The 20,550-nt window shown below is 44.1% G+C and overlaps 3 non-coding genes and 38 pseudogenes across 3 annotated transcripts; all 41 read right to left on the minus strand.

Moving 5' to 3' along the window:
- Window positions 1–34: 34 nt before the first annotated feature.
- LOC147922034 (5S ribosomal RNA) lies at window positions 35–153 on the minus strand (annotated as a pseudogene).
- Window positions 154–540: 387 nt separating this feature from the next.
- Window positions 541–659, minus strand: LOC147922035 (5S ribosomal RNA; annotated as a pseudogene).
- Window positions 660–1,046: 387 nt separating this feature from the next.
- Window positions 1,047–1,165, minus strand: LOC147922036 (5S ribosomal RNA; annotated as a pseudogene).
- Window positions 1,166–1,560: 395 nt separating this feature from the next.
- Window positions 1,561–1,679, minus strand: LOC147922037 (5S ribosomal RNA; annotated as a pseudogene).
- A 387-nt stretch (window positions 1,680–2,066) lies between these two features.
- Window positions 2,067–2,185, minus strand: LOC147922038 (5S ribosomal RNA; annotated as a pseudogene).
- A 387-nt stretch (window positions 2,186–2,572) lies between these two features.
- LOC147922039 (5S ribosomal RNA) lies at window positions 2,573–2,691 on the minus strand (annotated as a pseudogene).
- A 395-nt stretch (window positions 2,692–3,086) lies between these two features.
- Window positions 3,087–3,205, minus strand: LOC147922040 (5S ribosomal RNA; annotated as a pseudogene).
- Window positions 3,206–3,592: 387 nt separating this feature from the next.
- On the minus strand, window positions 3,593–3,711 carry LOC147922041 (5S ribosomal RNA; annotated as a pseudogene).
- A 387-nt stretch (window positions 3,712–4,098) lies between these two features.
- On the minus strand, window positions 4,099–4,217 carry LOC147922042 (5S ribosomal RNA; annotated as a pseudogene).
- A 387-nt stretch (window positions 4,218–4,604) lies between these two features.
- Window positions 4,605–4,723, minus strand: LOC147922043 (5S ribosomal RNA; annotated as a pseudogene).
- Window positions 4,724–5,118: 395 nt separating this feature from the next.
- Window positions 5,119–5,237, minus strand: LOC147922044 (5S ribosomal RNA; annotated as a pseudogene).
- A 395-nt stretch (window positions 5,238–5,632) lies between these two features.
- Window positions 5,633–5,751, minus strand: LOC147922045 (5S ribosomal RNA; annotated as a pseudogene).
- Window positions 5,752–6,138: 387 nt separating this feature from the next.
- On the minus strand, window positions 6,139–6,257 carry LOC147922046 (5S ribosomal RNA; annotated as a pseudogene).
- Window positions 6,258–6,652: 395 nt separating this feature from the next.
- On the minus strand, window positions 6,653–6,771 carry LOC147922047 (5S ribosomal RNA; annotated as a pseudogene).
- Window positions 6,772–7,158: 387 nt separating this feature from the next.
- Window positions 7,159–7,277, minus strand: LOC147922048 (5S ribosomal RNA; annotated as a pseudogene).
- A 395-nt stretch (window positions 7,278–7,672) lies between these two features.
- LOC147922049 (5S ribosomal RNA) lies at window positions 7,673–7,791 on the minus strand (annotated as a pseudogene).
- A 387-nt stretch (window positions 7,792–8,178) lies between these two features.
- LOC147922050 (5S ribosomal RNA) lies at window positions 8,179–8,297 on the minus strand (annotated as a pseudogene).
- Window positions 8,298–8,692: 395 nt separating this feature from the next.
- LOC147922051 (5S ribosomal RNA) lies at window positions 8,693–8,811 on the minus strand (annotated as a pseudogene).
- Window positions 8,812–9,198: 387 nt separating this feature from the next.
- On the minus strand, window positions 9,199–9,317 carry LOC147922052 (5S ribosomal RNA; annotated as a pseudogene).
- A 395-nt stretch (window positions 9,318–9,712) lies between these two features.
- Window positions 9,713–9,831, minus strand: LOC147922053 (5S ribosomal RNA; annotated as a pseudogene).
- Window positions 9,832–10,218: 387 nt separating this feature from the next.
- On the minus strand, window positions 10,219–10,337 carry LOC147922054 (5S ribosomal RNA; annotated as a pseudogene).
- A 395-nt stretch (window positions 10,338–10,732) lies between these two features.
- LOC147922055 (5S ribosomal RNA) lies at window positions 10,733–10,851 on the minus strand (annotated as a pseudogene).
- A 387-nt stretch (window positions 10,852–11,238) lies between these two features.
- LOC147922056 (5S ribosomal RNA) lies at window positions 11,239–11,357 on the minus strand (annotated as a pseudogene).
- A 395-nt stretch (window positions 11,358–11,752) lies between these two features.
- LOC147922057 (5S ribosomal RNA) lies at window positions 11,753–11,871 on the minus strand (annotated as a pseudogene).
- A 387-nt stretch (window positions 11,872–12,258) lies between these two features.
- LOC147922058 (5S ribosomal RNA) lies at window positions 12,259–12,377 on the minus strand (annotated as a pseudogene).
- Window positions 12,378–12,772: 395 nt separating this feature from the next.
- On the minus strand, window positions 12,773–12,891 carry LOC147922059 (5S ribosomal RNA; annotated as a pseudogene).
- Window positions 12,892–13,278: 387 nt separating this feature from the next.
- On the minus strand, window positions 13,279–13,397 carry LOC147922060 (5S ribosomal RNA; annotated as a pseudogene).
- A 395-nt stretch (window positions 13,398–13,792) lies between these two features.
- Window positions 13,793–13,911, minus strand: LOC147922061 (5S ribosomal RNA; annotated as a pseudogene).
- Window positions 13,912–14,298: 387 nt separating this feature from the next.
- On the minus strand, window positions 14,299–14,417 carry LOC147922062 (5S ribosomal RNA; annotated as a pseudogene).
- A 395-nt stretch (window positions 14,418–14,812) lies between these two features.
- LOC147922063 (5S ribosomal RNA) lies at window positions 14,813–14,931 on the minus strand (annotated as a pseudogene).
- Window positions 14,932–15,318: 387 nt separating this feature from the next.
- LOC147922064 (5S ribosomal RNA) lies at window positions 15,319–15,437 on the minus strand (annotated as a pseudogene).
- A 387-nt stretch (window positions 15,438–15,824) lies between these two features.
- On the minus strand, window positions 15,825–15,943 carry LOC147922065 (5S ribosomal RNA; annotated as a pseudogene).
- A 395-nt stretch (window positions 15,944–16,338) lies between these two features.
- On the minus strand, window positions 16,339–16,457 carry LOC147922066 (5S ribosomal RNA; annotated as a pseudogene).
- Window positions 16,458–16,843: 386 nt separating this feature from the next.
- Window positions 16,844–16,962, minus strand: LOC147922067 (5S ribosomal RNA). The gene has a single exon (XR_015589572.1). It is a non-coding gene; the product is annotated as a 5S ribosomal RNA (ribosomal RNA).
- A 395-nt stretch (window positions 16,963–17,357) lies between these two features.
- Window positions 17,358–17,476, minus strand: LOC147922068 (5S ribosomal RNA; annotated as a pseudogene).
- A 395-nt stretch (window positions 17,477–17,871) lies between these two features.
- On the minus strand, window positions 17,872–17,990 carry LOC147922069 (5S ribosomal RNA; annotated as a pseudogene).
- Window positions 17,991–18,377: 387 nt separating this feature from the next.
- On the minus strand, window positions 18,378–18,496 carry LOC147922070 (5S ribosomal RNA). The gene has a single exon (XR_015589573.1). It is a non-coding gene; the product is annotated as a 5S ribosomal RNA (ribosomal RNA).
- A 395-nt stretch (window positions 18,497–18,891) lies between these two features.
- On the minus strand, window positions 18,892–19,010 carry LOC147922071 (5S ribosomal RNA; annotated as a pseudogene).
- Window positions 19,011–19,405: 395 nt separating this feature from the next.
- LOC147922072 (5S ribosomal RNA) lies at window positions 19,406–19,524 on the minus strand (annotated as a pseudogene).
- A 387-nt stretch (window positions 19,525–19,911) lies between these two features.
- Window positions 19,912–20,030, minus strand: LOC147922073 (5S ribosomal RNA). The gene has a single exon (XR_015589574.1). It is a non-coding gene; the product is annotated as a 5S ribosomal RNA (ribosomal RNA).
- A 395-nt stretch (window positions 20,031–20,425) lies between these two features.
- LOC147922074 (5S ribosomal RNA) lies at window positions 20,426–20,544 on the minus strand (annotated as a pseudogene).
- Window positions 20,545–20,550: the final 6 nt, after the last annotated feature.

A 20,550-nucleotide genomic window follows, 5' to 3' on the forward strand; every position in this document is an offset into this window, starting at 1 on the left:
CAACAACCAAAAAAAAAAAAAAAAAAAAGAGGGAGGGATGCAACACGAGGACTTCCCGGGAGGTCACTCATCCTAGTACTACTCTCGCCCAAGCACGCTTAACTGCGTTGTTCTGATGGGATCCGGTGCATTAGTGCTGGTATGATCGCATCCGTTAGTATATATCATGCAATCGCATATATCGTTTTTTGAAAACTCAAGGGATCATTCAATGTGGGTCCCACTTGATATGTGGACCGGTTTATTCACCTTGGACGTGCTTCGAACCGCGAAAAACAAGAGATAACCATATCCGAACATAATTTTGTACTCGTAGCTAATTGTGTCGCGATCACAAAAAAACATCCGAAACACTTTTAAACGTCAAAATTCGGCCTCCAGAATGGTCCAATGGGACGAAGACCCATTGCCTTGCCGGAAACACTCTTGGGGCTTTCCGAAAAGGTATTATGGGTCGCGTGGTTCCTCACGATGTAAAAGTTACGACGTTATGTTTGGACTATATAGGCTTACGCAACAACCAAAAAAAAAAAAGAGGGAGGGATGCAACACGAGGACTTCCCGGGAGGTCACTCATCCTAGGACTACTCTCGCCCAAGCACGCTTAACTGCGTTGTTCTGATGGGATCCGGTGCATTAGTGCTGGTATGATCGCATCCGTTAGTATATATCATGCAATCGCATATATCGTTTTTTGAAAACTCAAGGGATCATTCAATGTGGGTCCCACTTTATATGTGGACCGGTTTATTCACCTTGGACGTGCTTCGAACCGCGAAAAACAAGAGATAACCATATCCGAACATAATCTTGTACTCGTAGCTAATTGTGTCGCGATCACAAAAAAACATCCGAAACACTTTTAAACGTCAAAATTCGGCCTCCAGAATGGTCCAATGGGACGAAGACCCATTGCCTTGCCGGAAACACTCTTGGGGCTTTCCGAAAAGGTATTATGGGTCGCGTGGTTCCTCACGATGTAAAAGTTACGACGTTATGTTTGGACTATATAGGCTTACGCAACAACCAAAAAAAAAAAAGAGGGAGGGATGCAACACGAGGACTTCCCGGGAGGTCACTCATCCTAGTACTACTCTCGCCCAAGCACGCTTAACTGCGTTGTTCTGATGGGATCCGGTGCATTAGTGCTGGTATGATCGCATCCGTTAGTATATATCATGCAATCGCATATATCGTTTTTTGAAAACTCAAGGGATCATTCAATGTGGGTCCCACTTTATATGTGGACCGGTTTATTCACCTTGGACGTGCTTCGAACCGCGAAAAACAAGAGATAACCATATCCGAACATAATCTTGTACTCGTAGCTAATTGTGTCGCGATCACAAAAAAACATCTGAAACACTTTTAAACGTCAAAATTCGGCCTCCAGAATGGTCCAATGGTACGAAGACCCATTGCCTTGCCGAAAACACTCTTGGGGCTTTCCGAAAAGGTATTATGGGTCGCGTGGTTCCTCACGATGTAAAAGTTACGACGTTATGTTTGTACTATATAGGCTTACGCAACAACCAAAAAAAAAAAAAAAAAAAAGAGGGAGGGATGCAACACGAGGACTTCCCGGGAGGTCACTCATCCTAGTACTACTCTCGCCCAAGCACGCTTAACTGCGTTGTTCTGATGGGATCCGGTGCATTAGTGCTGGTATGATCGCATCCGTTAGTATATATCATGCAATCGCATATATCGTTTTTTGAAAACTCAAGGGATCATTCAATGTGGGTCCCACTTGATATGTGGACCGGTTTATTCACCTTGGACGTGCTTCGAACCGCGAAAAACAAGAGATAACCATATCCGAACATAATTTTGTACTCGTAGCTAATTGTGTCGCGATCACAAAAAAACATCCGAAACACTTTTAAACGTCAAAATTCGGCCTCCAGAATGGTCCAATGGGACGAAGACCCATTGCCTTGCCGGAAACACTCTTGGGGCTTTCCGAAAAGGTATTATGGGTCGCGTGGTTCCTCACGATGTAAAAGTTACGACGTTATGTTTGGACTATATAGGCTTACGCAACAACCAAAAAAAAAAAAGAGGGAGGGATGCAACACGAGGACTTCCCGGGAGGTCACTCATCCTAGGACTACTCTCGCCCAAGCACGCTTAACTGCGTTGTTCTGATGGGATCCGGTGCATTAGTGCTGGTATGATCGCATCCGTTAGTATATATCATGCAATCGCATATATCGTTTTTTGAAAACTCAAGGGATCATTCAATGTGGGTCCCACTTTATATGTGGACCGGTTTATTCACCTTGGACGTGCTTCGAACCGCGAAAAACAAGAGATAACCATATCCGAACATAATCTTGTACTCGTAGCTAATTGTGTCGCGATCACAAAAAAACATCCGAAACACTTTTAAACGTCAAAATTCGGCCTCCAGAATGGTCCAATGGGACGAAGACCCATTGCCTTGCCGGAAACACTCTTGGGGCTTTCCGAAAAGGTATTATGGGTCGCGTGGTTCCTCACGATGTAAAAGTTACGACGTTATGTTTGGACTATATAGGCTTACGCAACAACCAAAAAAAAAAAAGAGGGAGGGATGCAACACGAGGACTTCCCGGGAGGTCACTCATCCTAGTACTACTCTCGCCCAAGCACGCTTAACTGCGTTGTTCTGATGGGATCCGGTGCATTAGTGCTGGTATGATCGCATCCGTTAGTATATATCATGCAATCGCATATATCGTTTTTTGAAAACTCAAGGGATCATTCAATGTGGGTCCCACTTTATATGTGGACCGGTTTATTCACCTTGGACGTGCTTCGAACCGCGAAAAACAAGAGATAACCATATCCGAACATAATCTTGTACTCGTAGCTAATTGTGTCGCGATCACAAAAAAACATCTGAAACACTTTTAAACGTCAAAATTCGGCCTCCAGAATGGTCCAATGGTACGAAGACCCATTGCCTTGCCGAAAACACTCTTGGGGCTTTCCGAAAAGGTATTATGGGTCGCGTGGTTCCTCACGATGTAAAAGTTACGACGTTATGTTTGTACTATATAGGCTTACGCAACAACCAAAAAAAAAAAAAAAAAAAAGAGGGAGGGATGCAACACGAGGACTTCCCGGGAGGTCACTCATCCTAGTACTACTCTCGCCCAAGCACGCTTAACTGCGTTGTTCTGATGGGATCCGGTGCATTAGTGCTGGTATGATCGCATCCGTTAGTATATATCATGCAATCGCATATATCGTTTTTTGAAAACTCAAGGGATCATTCAATGTGGGTCCCACTTGATATGTGGACCGGTTTATTCACCTTGGACGTGCTTCGAACCGCGAAAAACAAGAGATAACCATATCCGAACATAATTTTGTACTCGTAGCTAATTGTGTCGCGATCACAAAAAAACATCCGAAACACTTTTAAACGTCAAAATTCGGCCTCCAGAATGGTCCAATGGGACGAAGACCCATTGCCTTGCCGGAAACACTCTTGGGGCTTTCCGAAAAGGTATTATGGGTCGCGTGGTTCCTCACGATGTAAAAGTTACGACGTTATGTTTGGACTATATAGGCTTACGCAACAACCAAAAAAAAAAAAGAGGGAGGGATGCAACACGAGGACTTCCCGGGAGGTCACTCATCCTAGGACTACTCTCGCCCAAGCACGCTTAACTGCGTTGTTCTGATGGGATCCGGTGCATTAGTGCTGGTATGATCGCATCCGTTAGTATATATCATGCAATCGCATATATCGTTTTTTGAAAACTCAAGGGATCATTCAATGTGGGTCCCACTTTATATGTGGACCGGTTTATTCACCTTGGACGTGCTTCGAACCGCGAAAAACAAGAGATAACCATATCCGAACATAATCTTGTACTCGTAGCTAATTGTGTCGCGATCACAAAAAAACATCCGAAACACTTTTAAACGTCAAAATTCGGCCTCCAGAATGGTCCAATGGGACGAAGACCCATTGCCTTGCCGGAAACACTCTTGGGGCTTTCCGAAAAGGTATTATGGGTCGCGTGGTTCCTCACGATGTAAAAGTTACGACGTTATGTTTGGACTATATAGGCTTACGCAACAACCAAAAAAAAAAAAGAGGGAGGGATGCAACACGAGGACTTCCCGGGAGGTCACTCATCCTAGGACTACTCTCGCCCAAGCACGCTTAACTGCGTTGTTCTGATGGGATCCGGTGCATTAGTGCTGGTATGATCGCATCCGTTAGTATATATCATGCAATCGCATATATCGTTTTTTGAAAACTCAAGGGATCATTCAATGTGGGTCCCACTTTATATGTGGACCGGTTTATTCACCTTGGACGTGCTTCGAACCGCGAAAAACAAGAGATAACCATATCCGAACATAATCTTGTACTCGTAGCTAATTGTGTCGCGATCACAAAAAAACATCCGAAACACTTTTAAACGTCAAAATTCGGCCTCCAGAATGGTCCAATGGGACGAAGACCCATTGCCTTGCCGGAAACACTCTTGGGGCTTTCCGAAAAGGTATTATGGGTCGCGTGGTTCCTCACGATGTAAAAGTTACGACGTTATGTTTGGACTATATAGGCTTACGCAACAACCAAAAAAAAAAAAGAGGGAGGGATGCAACACGAGGACTTCCCGGGAGGTCACTCATCCTAGTACTACTCTCGCCCAAGCACGCTTAACTGCGTTGTTCTGATGGGATCCGGTGCATTAGTGCTGGTATGATCGCATCCGTTAGTATATATCATGCAATCGCATATATCGTTTTTTGAAAACTCAAGGGATCATTCAATGTGGGTCCCACTTGATATGTGGACCGGTTTATTCACCTTGGACGTGCTTCGAACCGCGAAAAACAAGAGATAACCATATCCGAACATAATTTTGTACTCGTAGCTAATTGTGTCGCGATCACAAAAAAACATCCGAAACACTTTTAAACGTCAAAATTCGGCCTCCAGAATGGTCCAATGGTACGAAGACCCATTGCCTTGCCGAAAACACTCTTGGGGCTTTCCGAAAAGGTATTATGGGTCGCGTGGTTCCTCACGATGTAAAAGTTACGACGTTATGTTTGTACTATATAGGCTTACGCAACAACCAAAAAAAAAAAAAAAAAAAAGAGGGAGGGATGCAACACGAGGACTTCCCGGGAGGTCACTCATCCTAGTACTACTCTCGCCCAAGCACGCTTAACTGCGTTGTTCTGATGGGATCCGGTGCATTAGTGCTGGTATGATCGCATCCGTTAGTATATATCATGCAATCGCATATATCGTTTTTTGAAAACTCAAGGGATCATTCAATGTGGGTCCCACTTGATATGTGGACCGGTTTATTCACCTTGGACGTGCTTCGAACCGCGAAAAACAAGAGATAACCATATCCGAACATAATCTTGTACTCGTAGCTAATTGTGTCGCGATCACAAAAAAACATCTGAAACACTTTTAAACGTCAAAATTCGGCCTCCAGAATGGTCCAATGGTACGAAGACCCATTGCCTTGCCGAAAACACTCTTGGGGCTTTCCGAAAAGGTATTATGGGTCGCGTGGTTCCTCACGATGTAAAAGTTACGACGTTATGTTTGTACTATATAGGCTTACGCAACAACCAAAAAAAAAAAAAAAAAAAAGAGGGAGGGATGCAACACGAGGACTTCCCGGGAGGTCACTCATCCTAGTACTACTCTCGCCCAAGCACGCTTAACTGCGTTGTTCTGATGGGATCCGGTGCATTAGTGCTGGTATGATCGCATCCGTTAGTATATATCATGCAATCGCATATATCGTTTTTTGAAAACTCAAGGGATCATTCAATGTGGGTCCCACTTTATATGTGGACCGGTTTATTCACCTTGGACGTGCTTCGAACCGCGAAAAACAAGAGATAACCATATCCGAACATAATTTTGTACTCGTAGCTAATTGTGTCGCGATCACAAAAAAACATCCGAAACACTTTTAAACGTCAAAATTCGGCCTCCAGAATGGTCCAATGGGACGAAGACCCATTGCCTTGCCGGAAACACTCTTGGGGCTTTCCGAAAAGGTATTATGGGTCGCGTGGTTCCTCACGATGTAAAAGTTACGACGTTATGTTTGGACTATATAGGCTTACGCAACAACCAAAAAAAAAAAAGAGGGAGGGATGCAACACGAGGACTTCCCGGGAGGTCACTCATCCTAGTACTACTCTCGCCCAAGCACGCTTAACTGCGTTGTTCTGATGGGATCCGGTGCATTAGTGCTGGTATGATCGCATCCGTTAGTATATATCATGCAATCGCATATATCGTTTTTTGAAAACTCAAGGGATCATTCAATGTGGGTCCCACTTTATATGTGGACCGGTTTATTCACCTTGGACGTGCTTCGAACCGCGAAAAACAAGAGATAACCATATCCGAACATAATCTTGTACTCGTAGCTAATTGTGTCGCGATCACAAAAAAACATCTGAAACACTTTTAAACGTCAAAATTCGGCCTCCAGAATGGTCCAATGGTACGAAGACCCATTGCCTTGCCGAAAACACTCTTGGGGCTTTCCGAAAAGGTATTATGGGTCGCGTGGTTCCTCACGATGTAAAAGTTACGACGTTATGTTTGTACTATATAGGCTTACGCAACAACCAAAAAAAAAAAAAAAAAAAAGAGGGAGGGATGCAACACGAGGACTTCCCGGGAGGTCACTCATCCTAGTACTACTCTCGCCCAAGCACGCTTAACTGCGTTGTTCTGATGGGATCCGGTGCATTAGTGCTGGTATGATCGCATCCGTTAGTATATATCATGCAATCGCATATATCGTTTTTTGAAAACTCAAGGGATCATTCAATGTGGGTCCCACTTGATATGTGGACCGGTTTATTCACCTTGGACGTGCTTCGAACCGCGAAAAACAAGAGATAACCATATCCGAACATAATTTTGTACTCGTAGCTAATTGTGTCGCGATCACAAAAAAACATCCGAAACACTTTTAAACGTCAAAATTCGGCCTCCAGAATGGTCCAATGGGACGAAGACCCATTGCCTTGCCGGAAACACTCTTGGGGCTTTCCGAAAAGGTATTATGGGTCGCGTGGTTCCTCACGATGTAAAAGTTACGACGTTATGTTTGGACTATATAGGCTTACGCAACAACCAAAAAAAAAAAAGAGGGAGGGATGCAACACGAGGACTTCCCGGGAGGTCACTCATCCTAGTACTACTCTCGCCCAAGCACGCTTAACTGCGTTGTTCTGATGGGATCCGGTGCATTAGTGCTGGTATGATCGCATCCGTTAGTATATATCATGCAATCGCATATATCGTTTTTTGAAAACTCAAGGGATCATTCAATGTGGGTCCCACTTGATATGTGGACCGGTTTATTCACCTTGGACGTGCTTCGAACCGCGAAAAACAAGAGATAACCATATCCGAACATAATCTTGTACTCGTAGCTAATTGTGTCGCGATCACAAAAAAACATCTGAAACACTTTTAAACGTCAAAATTCGGCCTCCAGAATGGTCCAATGGTACGAAGACCCATTGCCTTGCCGAAAACACTCTTGGGGCTTTCCGAAAAGGTATTATGGGTCGCGTGGTTCCTCACGATGTAAAAGTTACGACGTTATGTTTGTACTATATAGGCTTACGCAACAACCAAAAAAAAAAAAAAAAAAAAGAGGGAGGGATGCAACACGAGGACTTCCCGGGAGGTCACTCATCCTAGTACTACTCTCGCCCAAGCACGCTTAACTGCGTTGTTCTGATGGGATCCGGTGCATTAGTGCTGGTATGATCGCATCCGTTAGTATATATCATGCAATCGCATATATCGTTTTTTGAAAACTCAAGGGATCATTCAATGTGGGTCCCACTTGATATGTGGACCGGTTTATTCACCTTGGACGTGCTTCGAACCGCGAAAAACAAGAGATAACCATATCCGAACATAATTTTGTACTCGTAGCTAATTGTGTCGCGATCACAAAAAAACATCCGAAACACTTTTAAACGTCAAAATTCGGCCTCCAGAATGGTCCAATGGGACGAAGACCCATTGCCTTGCCGGAAACACTCTTGGGGCTTTCCGAAAAGGTATTATGGGTCGCGTGGTTCCTCACGATGTAAAAGTTACGACGTTATGTTTGGACTATATAGGCTTACGCAACAACCAAAAAAAAAAAAGAGGGAGGGATGCAACACGAGGACTTCCCGGGAGGTCACTCATCCTAGTACTACTCTCGCCCAAGCACGCTTAACTGCGTTGTTCTGATGGGATCCGGTGCATTAGTGCTGGTATGATCGCATCCGTTAGTATATATCATGCAATCGCATATATCGTTTTTTGAAAACTCAAGGGATCATTCAATGTGGGTCCCACTTTATATGTGGACCGGTTTATTCACCTTGGACGTGCTTCGAACCGCGAAAAACAAGAGATAACCATATCCGAACATAATCTTGTACTCGTAGCTAATTGTGTCGCGATCACAAAAAAACATCTGAAACACTTTTAAACGTCAAAATTCGGCCTCCAGAATGGTCCAATGGTACGAAGACCCATTGCCTTGCCGAAAACACTCTTGGGGCTTTCCGAAAAGGTATTATGGGTCGCGTGGTTCCTCACGATGTAAAAGTTACGACGTTATGTTTGTACTATATAGGCTTACGCAACAACCAAAAAAAAAAAAAAAAAAAAGAGGGAGGGATGCAACACGAGGACTTCCCGGGAGGTCACTCATCCTAGTACTACTCTCGCCCAAGCACGCTTAACTGCGTTGTTCTGATGGGATCCGGTGCATTAGTGCTGGTATGATCGCATCCGTTAGTATATATCATGCAATCGCATATATCGTTTTTTGAAAACTCAAGGGATCATTCAATGTGGGTCCCACTTGATATGTGGACCGGTTTATTCACCTTGGACGTGCTTCGAACCGCGAAAAACAAGAGATAACCATATCCGAACATAATTTTGTACTCGTAGCTAATTGTGTCGCGATCACAAAAAAACATCCGAAACACTTTTAAACGTCAAAATTCGGCCTCCAGAATGGTCCAATGGGACGAAGACCCATTGCCTTGCCGGAAACACTCTTGGGGCTTTCCGAAAAGGTATTATGGGTCGCGTGGTTCCTCACGATGTAAAAGTTACGACGTTATGTTTGGACTATATAGGCTTACGCAACAACCAAAAAAAAAAAAGAGGGAGGGATGCAACACGAGGACTTCCCGGGAGGTCACTCATCCTAGTACTACTCTCGCCCAAGCACGCTTAACTGCGTTGTTCTGATGGGATCCGGTGCATTAGTGCTGGTATGATCGCATCCGTTAGTATATATCATGCAATCGCATATATCGTTTTTTGAAAACTCAAGGGATCATTCAATGTGGGTCCCACTTTATATGTGGACCGGTTTATTCACCTTGGACGTGCTTCGAACCGCGAAAAACAAGAGATAACCATATCCGAACATAATCTTGTACTCGTAGCTAATTGTGTCGCGATCACAAAAAAACATCTGAAACACTTTTAAACGTCAAAATTCGGCCTCCAGAATGGTCCAATGGTACGAAGACCCATTGCCTTGCCGAAAACACTCTTGGGGCTTTCCGAAAAGGTATTATGGGTCGCGTGGTTCCTCACGATGTAAAAGTTACGACGTTATGTTTGTACTATATAGGCTTACGCAACAACCAAAAAAAAAAAAAAAAAAAAGAGGGAGGGATGCAACACGAGGACTTCCCGGGAGGTCACTCATCCTAGTACTACTCTCGCCCAAGCACGCTTAACTGCGTTGTTCTGATGGGATCCGGTGCATTAGTGCTGGTATGATCGCATCCGTTAGTATATATCATGCAATCGCATATATCGTTTTTTGAAAACTCAAGGGATCATTCAATGTGGGTCCCACTTGATATGTGGACCGGTTTATTCACCTTGGACGTGCTTCGAACCGCGAAAAACAAGAGATAACCATATCCGAACATAATTTTGTACTCGTAGCTAATTGTGTCGCGATCACAAAAAAACATCCGAAACACTTTTAAACGTCAAAATTCGGCCTCCAGAATGGTCCAATGGGACGAAGACCCATTGCCTTGCCGGAAACACTCTTGGGGCTTTCCGAAAAGGTATTATGGGTCGCGTGGTTCCTCACGATGTAAAAGTTACGACGTTATGTTTGGACTATATAGGCTTACGCAACAACCAAAAAAAAAAAAGAGGGAGGGATGCAACACGAGGACTTCCCGGGAGGTCACTCATCCTAGTACTACTCTCGCCCAAGCACGCTTAACTGCGTTGTTCTGATGGGATCCGGTGCATTAGTGCTGGTATGATCGCATCCGTTAGTATATATCATGCAATCGCATATATCGTTTTTTGGAAACTCAAGGGATCATTCAATGTGGGTCCCACTTTATATGTGGACCGGTTTATTCACCTTGGACGTGCTTCGAACCGCGAAAAACAAGAGATAACCATATCCGAACATAATCTTGTACTCGTAGCTAATTGTGTCGCGATCACAAAAAAACATCTGAAACACTTTTAAACGTCAAAAGTCGGCCTCCAGAATGGTCCAATGGTACGAAGACCCATTGCCTTGCCGAAAACACTCTTGGGGCTTTCCGAAAAGGTATTATGGGTCGCGTGGTTCCTCACGATGTAAAAGTTACGACGTTATGTTTGTACTATATAGGCTTACGCAACAACCAAAAAAAAAAAAAAAAAAAAGAGGGAGGGATGCAACACGAGGACTTCCCGGGAGGTCACTCATCCTAGTACTACTCTCGCCCAAGCACGCTTAACTGCGTTGTTCTGATGGGATCCGGTGCATTAGTGCTGGTATGATCGCATCCGTTAGTATATATCATGCAATCGCATATATCGTTTTTTGAAAACTCAAGGGATCATTCAATGTGGGTCCCACTTGATATGTGGACCGGTTTATTCACCTTGGACGTGCTTCGAACCGCGAAAAACAAGAGATAACCATATCCGAACATAATTTTGTACTCGTAGCTAATTGTGTCGCGATCACAAAAAAACATCCGAAACACTTTTAAACGTCAAAATTCGGCCTCCAGAATGGTCCAATGGGACGAAGACCCATTGCCTTGCCGGAAACACTCTTGGGGCTTTCCGAAAAGGTATTATGGGTCGCGTGGTTCCTCACGATGTAAAAGTTACGACGTTATGTTTGGACTATATAGGCTTACGCAACAACCAAAAAAAAAAAAGAGGGAGGGATGCAACACGAGGACTTCCCGGGAGGTCACTCATCCTAGTACTACTCTCGCCCAAGCACGCTTAACTGCGTTGTTCTGATGGGATCCGGTGCATTAGTGCTGGTATGATCGCATCCGTTAGTATATATCATGCAATCGCATATATCGTTTTTTGAAAACTCAAGGGATCATTCAATGTGGGTCCCACTTTATATGTGGACCGGTTTATTCACCTTGGACGTGCTTCGAACCGCGAAAAACAAGAGATAACCATATCCGAACATAATCTTGTACTCGTAGCTAATTGTGTCGCGATCACAAAAAAACATCTGAAACACTTTTAAACGTCAAAATTCGGCCTCCAGAATGGTCCAATGGTACGAAGACCCATTGCCTTGCCGAAAACACTCTTGGGGCTTTCCGAAAAGGTATTATGGGTCGCGTGGTTCCTCACGATGTAAAAGTTACGACGTTATGTTTGTACTATATAGGCTTACGCAACAACCAAAAAAAAAAAAAAAAAAAAGAGGGAGGGATGCAACACGAGGACTTCCCGGGAGGTCACTCATCCTAGTACTACTCTCGCCCAAGCACGCTTAACTGCGTTGTTCTGATGGGATCCGGTGCATTAGTGCTGGTATGATCGCATCCGTTAGTATATATCATGCAATCGCATATATCGTTTTTTGAAAACTCAAGGGATCATTCAATGTGGGTCCCACTTGATATGTGGACCGGTTTATTCACCTTGGACGTGCTTCGAACCGCGAAAAACAAGAGATAACCATATCCGAACATAATTTTGTACTCGTAGCTAATTGTGTCGCGATCACAAAAAAACATCCGAAACACTTTTAAACGTCAAAATTCGGCCTCCAGAATGGTCCAATGGGACGAAGACCCATTGCCTTGCCGGAAACACTCTTGGGGCTTTCCGAAAAGGTATTATGGGTCGCGTGGTTCCTCACGATGTAAAAGTTACGACGTTATGTTTGGACTATATAGGCTTACGCAACAACCAAAAAAAAAAAAGAGGGAGGGATGCAACACGAGGACTTCCCGGGAGGTCACTCATCCTAGTACTACTCTCGCCCAAGCACGCTTAACTGCGTTGTTCTGATGGGATCCGGTGCATTAGTGCTGGTATGATCGCATCCGTTAGTATATATCATGCAATCGCATATATCGTTTTTTGAAAACTCAAGGGATCATTCAATGTGGGTCCCACTTTATATGTGGACCGGTTTATTCACCTTGGACGTGCTTCGAACCGCGAAAAACAAGAGATAACCATATCCGAACATAATCTTGTACTCGTAGCTAATTGTGTCGCGATCACAAAAAAACATCTGAAACACTTTTAAACGTCAAAATTCGGCCTCCAGAATGGTCCAATGGTACGAAGACCCATTGCCTTGCCGGAAACACTCTTGGGGCTTTCCGAAAAGGTATTATGGGTCGCGTGGTTCCTCACGATGTAAAAGTTACGACGTTATGTTTGTACTATATAGGCTTACGCAACAACCAAAAAAAAAAAAAAAAAAAAGAGGGAGGGATGCAACACGAGGACTTCCCGGGAGGTCACTCATCCTAGTACTACTCTCGCCCAAGCACGCTTAACTGCGTTGTTCTGATGGGATCCGGTGCATTAGTGCTGGTATGATCGCATCGGTTAGTATATATCATGCAATCGCATATATCGTTTTTTGAAAACTCAAGGGATCATTCAATGTGGGTCCCACTTTATATGTGGACCGGTTTATTCACCTTGGACGTGCTTCGAACCGCGAAAAACAAGAGATAACCATATCCGAACATAATCTTGTACTCGTAGCTAATTGTGTCGCGATCACAAAAAAACATCGGAAACACTTTTAAACGTCAAAATTCGGCCTCCAGAATGGTCCAATGGTACGAAGACCCATTGCCTTGCCGGAAACACTCTTGGGGCTTTCCGAAAAGGTATTATGGGTCGCGTGGTTCCTCACGATGTAAAAGTTACGACGTTATGTTTGGACTATATAGGCTTACGCAACAACCAAAAAAAAAAAAGAGGGAGGGATGCAACACGAGGACTTCCCGGGAGGTCACTCATCCTAGTACTACTCTCGCCCAAGCACGCTTAACTGCGTTGTTCTGATGGGATCCGGTGCATTAGTGCTGGTATGATCGCATCCGTTAGTATATATCATGCAATCGCATATATCGTTTTTTGAAAACTCAAGGGATCATTCAATGTGGGTCCCACTTTATATGTGGACCGGTTTATTCACCTTGGACGTGCTTCGAACCGCGAAAAACAAGAGATAACCATATCCGAACATAATCTTGTACTCGTAGCTAATTGTGTCGCGATCACAAAAAAACATCTGAAACACTTTTAAACGTCAAAATTCGGCCTCCAGAATGGTCCAATGGTACGAAGACCCATTGCCTTGCCGAAAACACTCTTGGGGCTTTCCGAAAAGGTATTATGGGTCGCGTGGTTCCTCACGATGTAAAAGTTACGACGTTATGTTTGTACTATATAGGCTTACGCAACAACCAAAAAAAAAAAAAAAAAAAAGAGGGAGGGATGCAACACGAGGACTTCCCGGGAGGTCACTCATCCTAGTACTACTCTCGCCCAAGCACGCTTAACTGCGTTGTTCTGATGGGATCCGGTGCATTAGTGCTGGTATGATCGCATCCGTTAGTATATATCATGCAATCGCATATATCGTTTTTTGAAAACTCAAGGGATCATTCAATGTGGGTCCCACTTGATATGTGGACCGGTTTATTCACCTTGGACGTGCTTCGAACCGCGAAAAACAAGAGATAACCATATCCGAACATAATTTTGTACTCGTAGCTAATTGTGTCGCGATCACAAAAAAACATCCGAAACACTTTTAAACGTCAAAATTCGGCCTCCAGAATGGTCCAATGGGACGAAGACCCATTGCCTTGCCGGAAACACTCTTGGGGCTTTCCGAAAAGGTATTATGGGTCGCGTGGTTCCTCACGATGTAAAAGTTACGACGTTATGTTTGGACTATATAGGCTTACGCAACAACCAAAAAAAAAAAAGAGGGAGGGATGCAACACGAGGACTTCCCGGGAGGTCACTCATCCTAGTACTACTCTCGCCCAAGCACGCTTAACTGCGTTGTTCTGATGGGATCCGGTGCATTAGTGCTGGTATGATCGCATCCGTTAGTATATATCATGCAATCGCATATATCGTTTTTTGAAAACTCAAGGGATCATTCAATGTGGGTCCCACTTTATATGTGGACCGGTTTATTCACCTTGGACGTGCTTCGAACCGCGAAAAACAAGAGATAACCATATCCGAACATAATCTTGTACTCGTAGCTAATTGTGTCGCGATCACAAAAAAACATCTGAAACACTTTTAAACGTCAAAATTCGGCCTCCAGAATGGTCCAATGGTACGAAGACCCATTGCCTTGCCGGAAACACTCTTGGGGCTTTCCGAAAAGGTATTATGGGTCGCGTGGTTCCTCACGATGTAAAAGTTACGACGTTATGTTTGTACTATATAGGCTTACGCAACAACCAAAAAAAAAAAAAAAAAAAAGAGGGAGGGATGCAACACGAGGACTTCCCGGGAGGTCACTCATCCTAGTACTACTCTCGCCCAAGCACGCTTAACTGCGTTGTTCTGATGGGATCCGGTGCATTAGTGCTGGTATGATCGCATCCGTTAGTATATATCATGCAATCGCATATATCGTTTTTTGAAAACTCAAGGGATCATTCAATGTGGGTCCCACTTGATATGTGGACCGGTTTATTCACCTTGGACGTGCTTCGAACCGCGAAAAACAAGAGATAACCATATCCGAACATAATTTTGTACTCGTAGCTAATTGTGTCGCGATCACAAAAAAACATCCGAAACACTTTTAAACGTCAAAATTCGGCCTCCAGAATGGTCCAATGGGACGAAGACCCATTGCCTTGCCGGAAACACTCTTGGGGCTTTCCGAAAAGGTATTATGGGTCGCGTGGTTCCTCACGATGTAAAAGTTACGACGTTATGTTTGGACTATATAGGCTTACGCAACAACCAAAAAAAAAAAAGAGGGAGGGATGCAACACGAGGACTTCCCGGGAGGTCACTCATCCTAGTACTACTCTCGCCCAAGCACGCTTAACTGCGTTGTTCTGATGGGATCCGGTGCATTAGTGCTGGTATGATCGCATCCGTTAGTATATATCATGCAATCGCATATATCGTTTTTTGAAAACTCAAGGGATCATTCAATGTGGGTCCCACTTTATATGTGGACCGGTTTATTCACCTTGGACGTGCTTCGAACCGCGAAAAACAAGAGATAACCATATCCGAACATAATCTTGTACTCGTAGCTAATTGTGTCGCGATCACAAAAAAACATCTGAAACACTTTTAAACGTCAAAATTCGGCCTCCAGAATGGTCCAATGGGACGAAGACCCATTGCCTTGCCGGAAACACTCTTGGGGCTTTCCGAAAAGGTATTATGGGTCGCGTGGTTCCTCACGATGTAAAAGTTACGACGTTATGTTTGGACTATATAGGCTTACGCAACAACCAAAAAAAAAAAAGAGGGAGGGATGCAACACGAGGACTTCCCGGGAGGTCACTCATCCTAGTACTACTCTCGCCCAAGCACGCTTAACTGCGTTGTTCTGATGGGATCCGGTGCATTAGTGCTGGTATGATCGCATCCGTTAGTATATATCATGCAATCGCATATATCGTTTTTTGAAAACTCAAGGGATCATTCAATGTGGGTCCCACTTTATATGTGGACCGGTTTATTCACCTTGGACGTGCTTCGAACCGCGAAAAACAAGAGATAACCATATCCGAACATAATCTTGTACTCGTAGCTAATTGTGTCGCGATCACAAAAAAACATCTGAAACACTTTTAAACGTCAAAATTCGGCCTCCAGAATGGTCCAATGGTACGAAGACCCATTGCCTTGCCGAAAACACTCTTGGGGCTTTCCGAAAAGGTATTATGGGTCGCGTGGTTCCTCACGATGTAAAAGTTACGACGTTATGTTTGTACTATATAGGCTTACGCAACAACCAAAAAAAAAAAAAAAAAAAAGAGGGAGGGATGCAACACGAGGACTTCCCGGGAGGTCACTCATCCTAGTACTACTCTCGCCCAAGCACGCTTAACTGCGTTGTTCTGATGGGATCCGGTGCATTAGTGCTGGTATGATCGCATCCGTTAGTATATATCATGCAATCGCATATATCGTTTTTTGAAAACTCAAGGGATCATTCAATGTGGGTCCCACTTGATATGTGGACCGGTTTATTCACCTTGGACGTGCTTCGAACCGCGAAAAACAAGAGATAACCATATCCGAACATAATTTTGTACTCGTAGCTAATTGTGTCGCGATCACAAAAAAACATCCGAAACACTTTTAAACGTCAAAATTCGGCCTCCAGAATGGTCCAATGGGACGAAGACCCATTGCCTTGCCGGAAACACTCTTGGGGCTTTCCGAAAAGGTATTATGGGTCGCGTGGTTCCTCACGATGTAAAAGTTACGACGTTATGTTTGGACTATATAGGCTTACGCAACAACCAAAAAAAAAAAGAGGGAGGGATGCAACACGAGGACTTCCCGGGAGGTCACCCATCCTAGTACTACTCTCGCCCAAGCACGCTTAACTGCGTTGTTCTGATGGGATCCGGTGCATTAGTGCTGGTATGATCGCATCCGTTAGTATATATCATGCAATCGCATATATCGTTTTTTGAAAACTCAAGGGATCATTCAATGTGGGTCCCACTTGATATGTGGACCGGTTTATTCACCTTGGACGTGCTTCGAACCGCGAAAAACAAGAGATAACCATATCCGAACATAATCTTGTACTCGTAGCTAATTGTGTCGCGATCACAAAAAAACATCTGAAACACTTTTAAACGTCAAAATTCGGCCTCCAGAATGGTCCAATGGTACGAAGACCCATTGCCTTGCCGGAAACACTCTTGGGGCTTTCCGAAAAGGTATTTTGGGTCGCGTGGTTCCTCACGATGTAAAAGTTACGACGTTATGTTTGTACTATATAGGCTTACGCAACAACCAAAAAAAAAAAAAAAAAAAAGAGGGAGGGATGCAACACGAGGACTTCCCGGGAGGTCACTCATCCTAGTACTACTCTCGCCCAAGCACGCTTAACTGCGTTGTTCTGATGGGATCCGGTGCATTAGTGCTGGTATGATCGCATCGGTTAGTATATATCATGCAATCGCATATATCGTTTTTTGAAAACTCAAGGGATCATTCAATGTGGGTCCCACTTTATATGTGGACCGGTTTATTCACCTTGGACGTGCTTCGAACCGCGAAAAACAAGAGATAACCATATCCGAACATAATCTTGTACTCGTAGCTAATTGTGTCGCGATCACAAAAAAACATCTGAAACACTTTTAAACGTCAAAATTCGGCCTCCAGAATGGTCCAATGGTACGAAGACCCATTGCCTTGCCGGAAACACTCTTGGGGCTTTCCGAAAAGGTATTATGGGTCGCGTGGTTCCTCACGATGTAAAAGTTACGACGTTATGTTTGTACTATATAGGCTTACGCAACAACCAAAAAAAAAAAAAAAAAAAAGAGGGAGGGATGCAACACGAGGACTTCCCGGGAGGTCACTCATCCTAGTACTACTCTCGCCCAAGCACGCTTAACTGCGTTGTTCTGATGGGATCCGGTGCATTAGTGCTGGTATGATCGCATCCGTTAGTATATATCATGCAATCGCATATATCGTTTTTTGAAAACTCAAGGGATCATTCAATGTGGGTCCCACTTGATATGTGGACCGGTTTATTCACCTTGGACGTGCTTCGAACCGCGAAAAACAAGAGATAACCATATCCGAACATAATTTTGTACTCGTAGCTAATTGTGTCGCGATCACAAAAAAACATCCGAAACACTTTTAAACGTCAAAATTCGGCCTCCAGAATGGTCCAATGGGACGAAGACCCATTGCCTTGCCGGAAACACTCTTGGGGCTTTCCGAAAAGGTATTATGGGTCGCGTGGTTCCTCACGATGTAAAAGTTACGACGTTATGTTTGGACTATATAGGCTTACGCAACAACCAAAAAAAAAAAAGAGGGAGGGATGCAACACGAGGACTTCCCGGGAGGTCACCCATCCTAGTACTACTCTCGCCCAAGCACGCTTAACTGCGTTGTTCTGATGGGATCCGGTGCATTAGTGCTGGTATGATCGCATCCGTTAGTATATATCATGCAATCGCATATATCGTTTTTTGAAAACTCAAGGGATCATTCAATGTGGGTCCCACTTGATATGTGGACCGGTTTATTCACCTTGGACGTGCTTCGAACCGCGAAAAACAAGAGATAACCATATCCGAACATAATCTTGTACTCGTAGCTAATTGTGTCGCGATCACAAAAAAACATCTGAAACACTTTTAAACGTCAAAATTCGGCCTCCAGAATGGTCCAATGGTACGAAGACCCATTGCCTTGCCGGAAACACTCTTGGGGCTTTCCGAAAAGGTATTTTGGGTCGCGTGGTTCCTCACGATGTAAAAGTTACGACGTTATGTTTGTACTATATAGGCTTACGCAACAACCAAAAAAAAAAAAAAAAAAAAGAGGGAGGGATGCAACACGAGGACTTCCCGGGAGGTCACTCATCCTAGTACTACTCTCGCCCAAGCACGCTTAACTGCGTTGTTCTGATGGGATCCGGTGCATTAGTGCTGGTATGATCGCATCGGTTAGTATATATCATGCAATCGCATATATCGTTTTTTGAAAACTCAAGGGATCATTCAATGTGGGTCCCACTTTATATGTGGACCGGTTTATTCACCTTGGACGTGCTTCGAACCGCGAAAAACAAGAGATAACCATATCCGAACATAATCTTGTACTCGTAGCTAATTGTGTCGCGATCACAAAAAAACATCTGAAACACTTTTAAACGTCAAAATTCGGCCTCCAGAATGGTCCAATGGTACGAAGACCCATTGCCTTGCCGGAAACACTCTTGGGGCTTTCCGAAAAGGTATTATGGGTCGCGTGGTTCCTCACGATGTAAAAGTTACGACGTTATGTTTGTACTATATAGGCTTACGCAACAACCAAAAAAAAAAAAAAAAAAAAGAGGGAGGGATGCAACACGAGGACTTCCCGGGAGGTCACTCATCCTAGTACTACTCTCGCCCAAGCACGCTTAACTGCGTTGTTCTGATGGGATCCGGTGCATTAGTGCTGGTATGATCGCATCCGTTAGTATATATCATGCAATCGCATATATCGTTTTTTGAAAACTCAAGGGATCATTCAATGTGGGTCCCACTTGATATGTGGACCGGTTTATTCACCTTGGACGTGCTTCGAACCGCGAAAAACAAGAGATAACCATATCCGAACATAATTTTGTACTCGTAGCTAATTGTGTCGCGATCACAAAAAAACATCCGAAACACTTTTAAACGTCAAAATTCGGCCTCCAGAATGGTCCAATGGGACGAAGACCCATTGCCTTGCCGGAAACACTCTTGGGGCTTTCCGAAAAGGTATTATGGGTCGCGTGGTTCCTCACGATGTAAAAGTTACGACGTTATGTTTGGACTATATAGGCTTACGCAACAACCAAAAAAAAAAAAGAGGGAGGGATGCAACACGAGGACTTCCCGGGAGGTCACCCATCCTAGTACTACTCTCGCCCAAGCACGCTTAACTGCGTTGTTCTGATGGGATCCGGTGCATTAGTGCTGGTATGATCGCATCCGTTAGTATATATCATGCAATCGCATATATCGTTTTTTGAAAACTCAAGGGATCATTCAATGTGGGTCCCACTTGATATGTGGACCGGTTTATTCACCTTGGACGTGCTTCGAACCGCGAAAAACAAGAGATAACCATATCCGAACATAATCTTGTACTCGTAGCTAATTGTGTCGCGATCACAAAAAAACATCTGAAACACTTTTAAACGTCAAAATTCGGCCTCCAGAATGGTCCAATGGGACGAAGACCCATTGCCTTGCCGGAAACACTCTTGGGGCTTTCCGAAAAGGTATTATGGGTCGCGTGGTTCCTCACGATGTAAAAGTTACGACGTTATGTTTGTACTATATAGGCTTACGCAACAACCAAAAAAAAAAAAAAAAAAAAGAGGGAGGGATGCAACACGAGGACTTCCCGGGAGGTCACTCATCCTAGTACTACTCTCGCCCAAGCCCGCTTAACTGCGTTGTTCTGATGGGATCCGGTGCATTAGTGCTGGTATGATCGCATCCGTTAGT

This window comes from Camelina sativa, chromosome 18, assembly GCF_030686135.1.
Source record: "Camelina sativa cultivar CO46 ecotype springtype chromosome 18, ASM3068613v1".
NCBI lineage: Eukaryota > Viridiplantae > Streptophyta > Magnoliopsida > Brassicales > Brassicaceae > Camelina > Camelina sativa.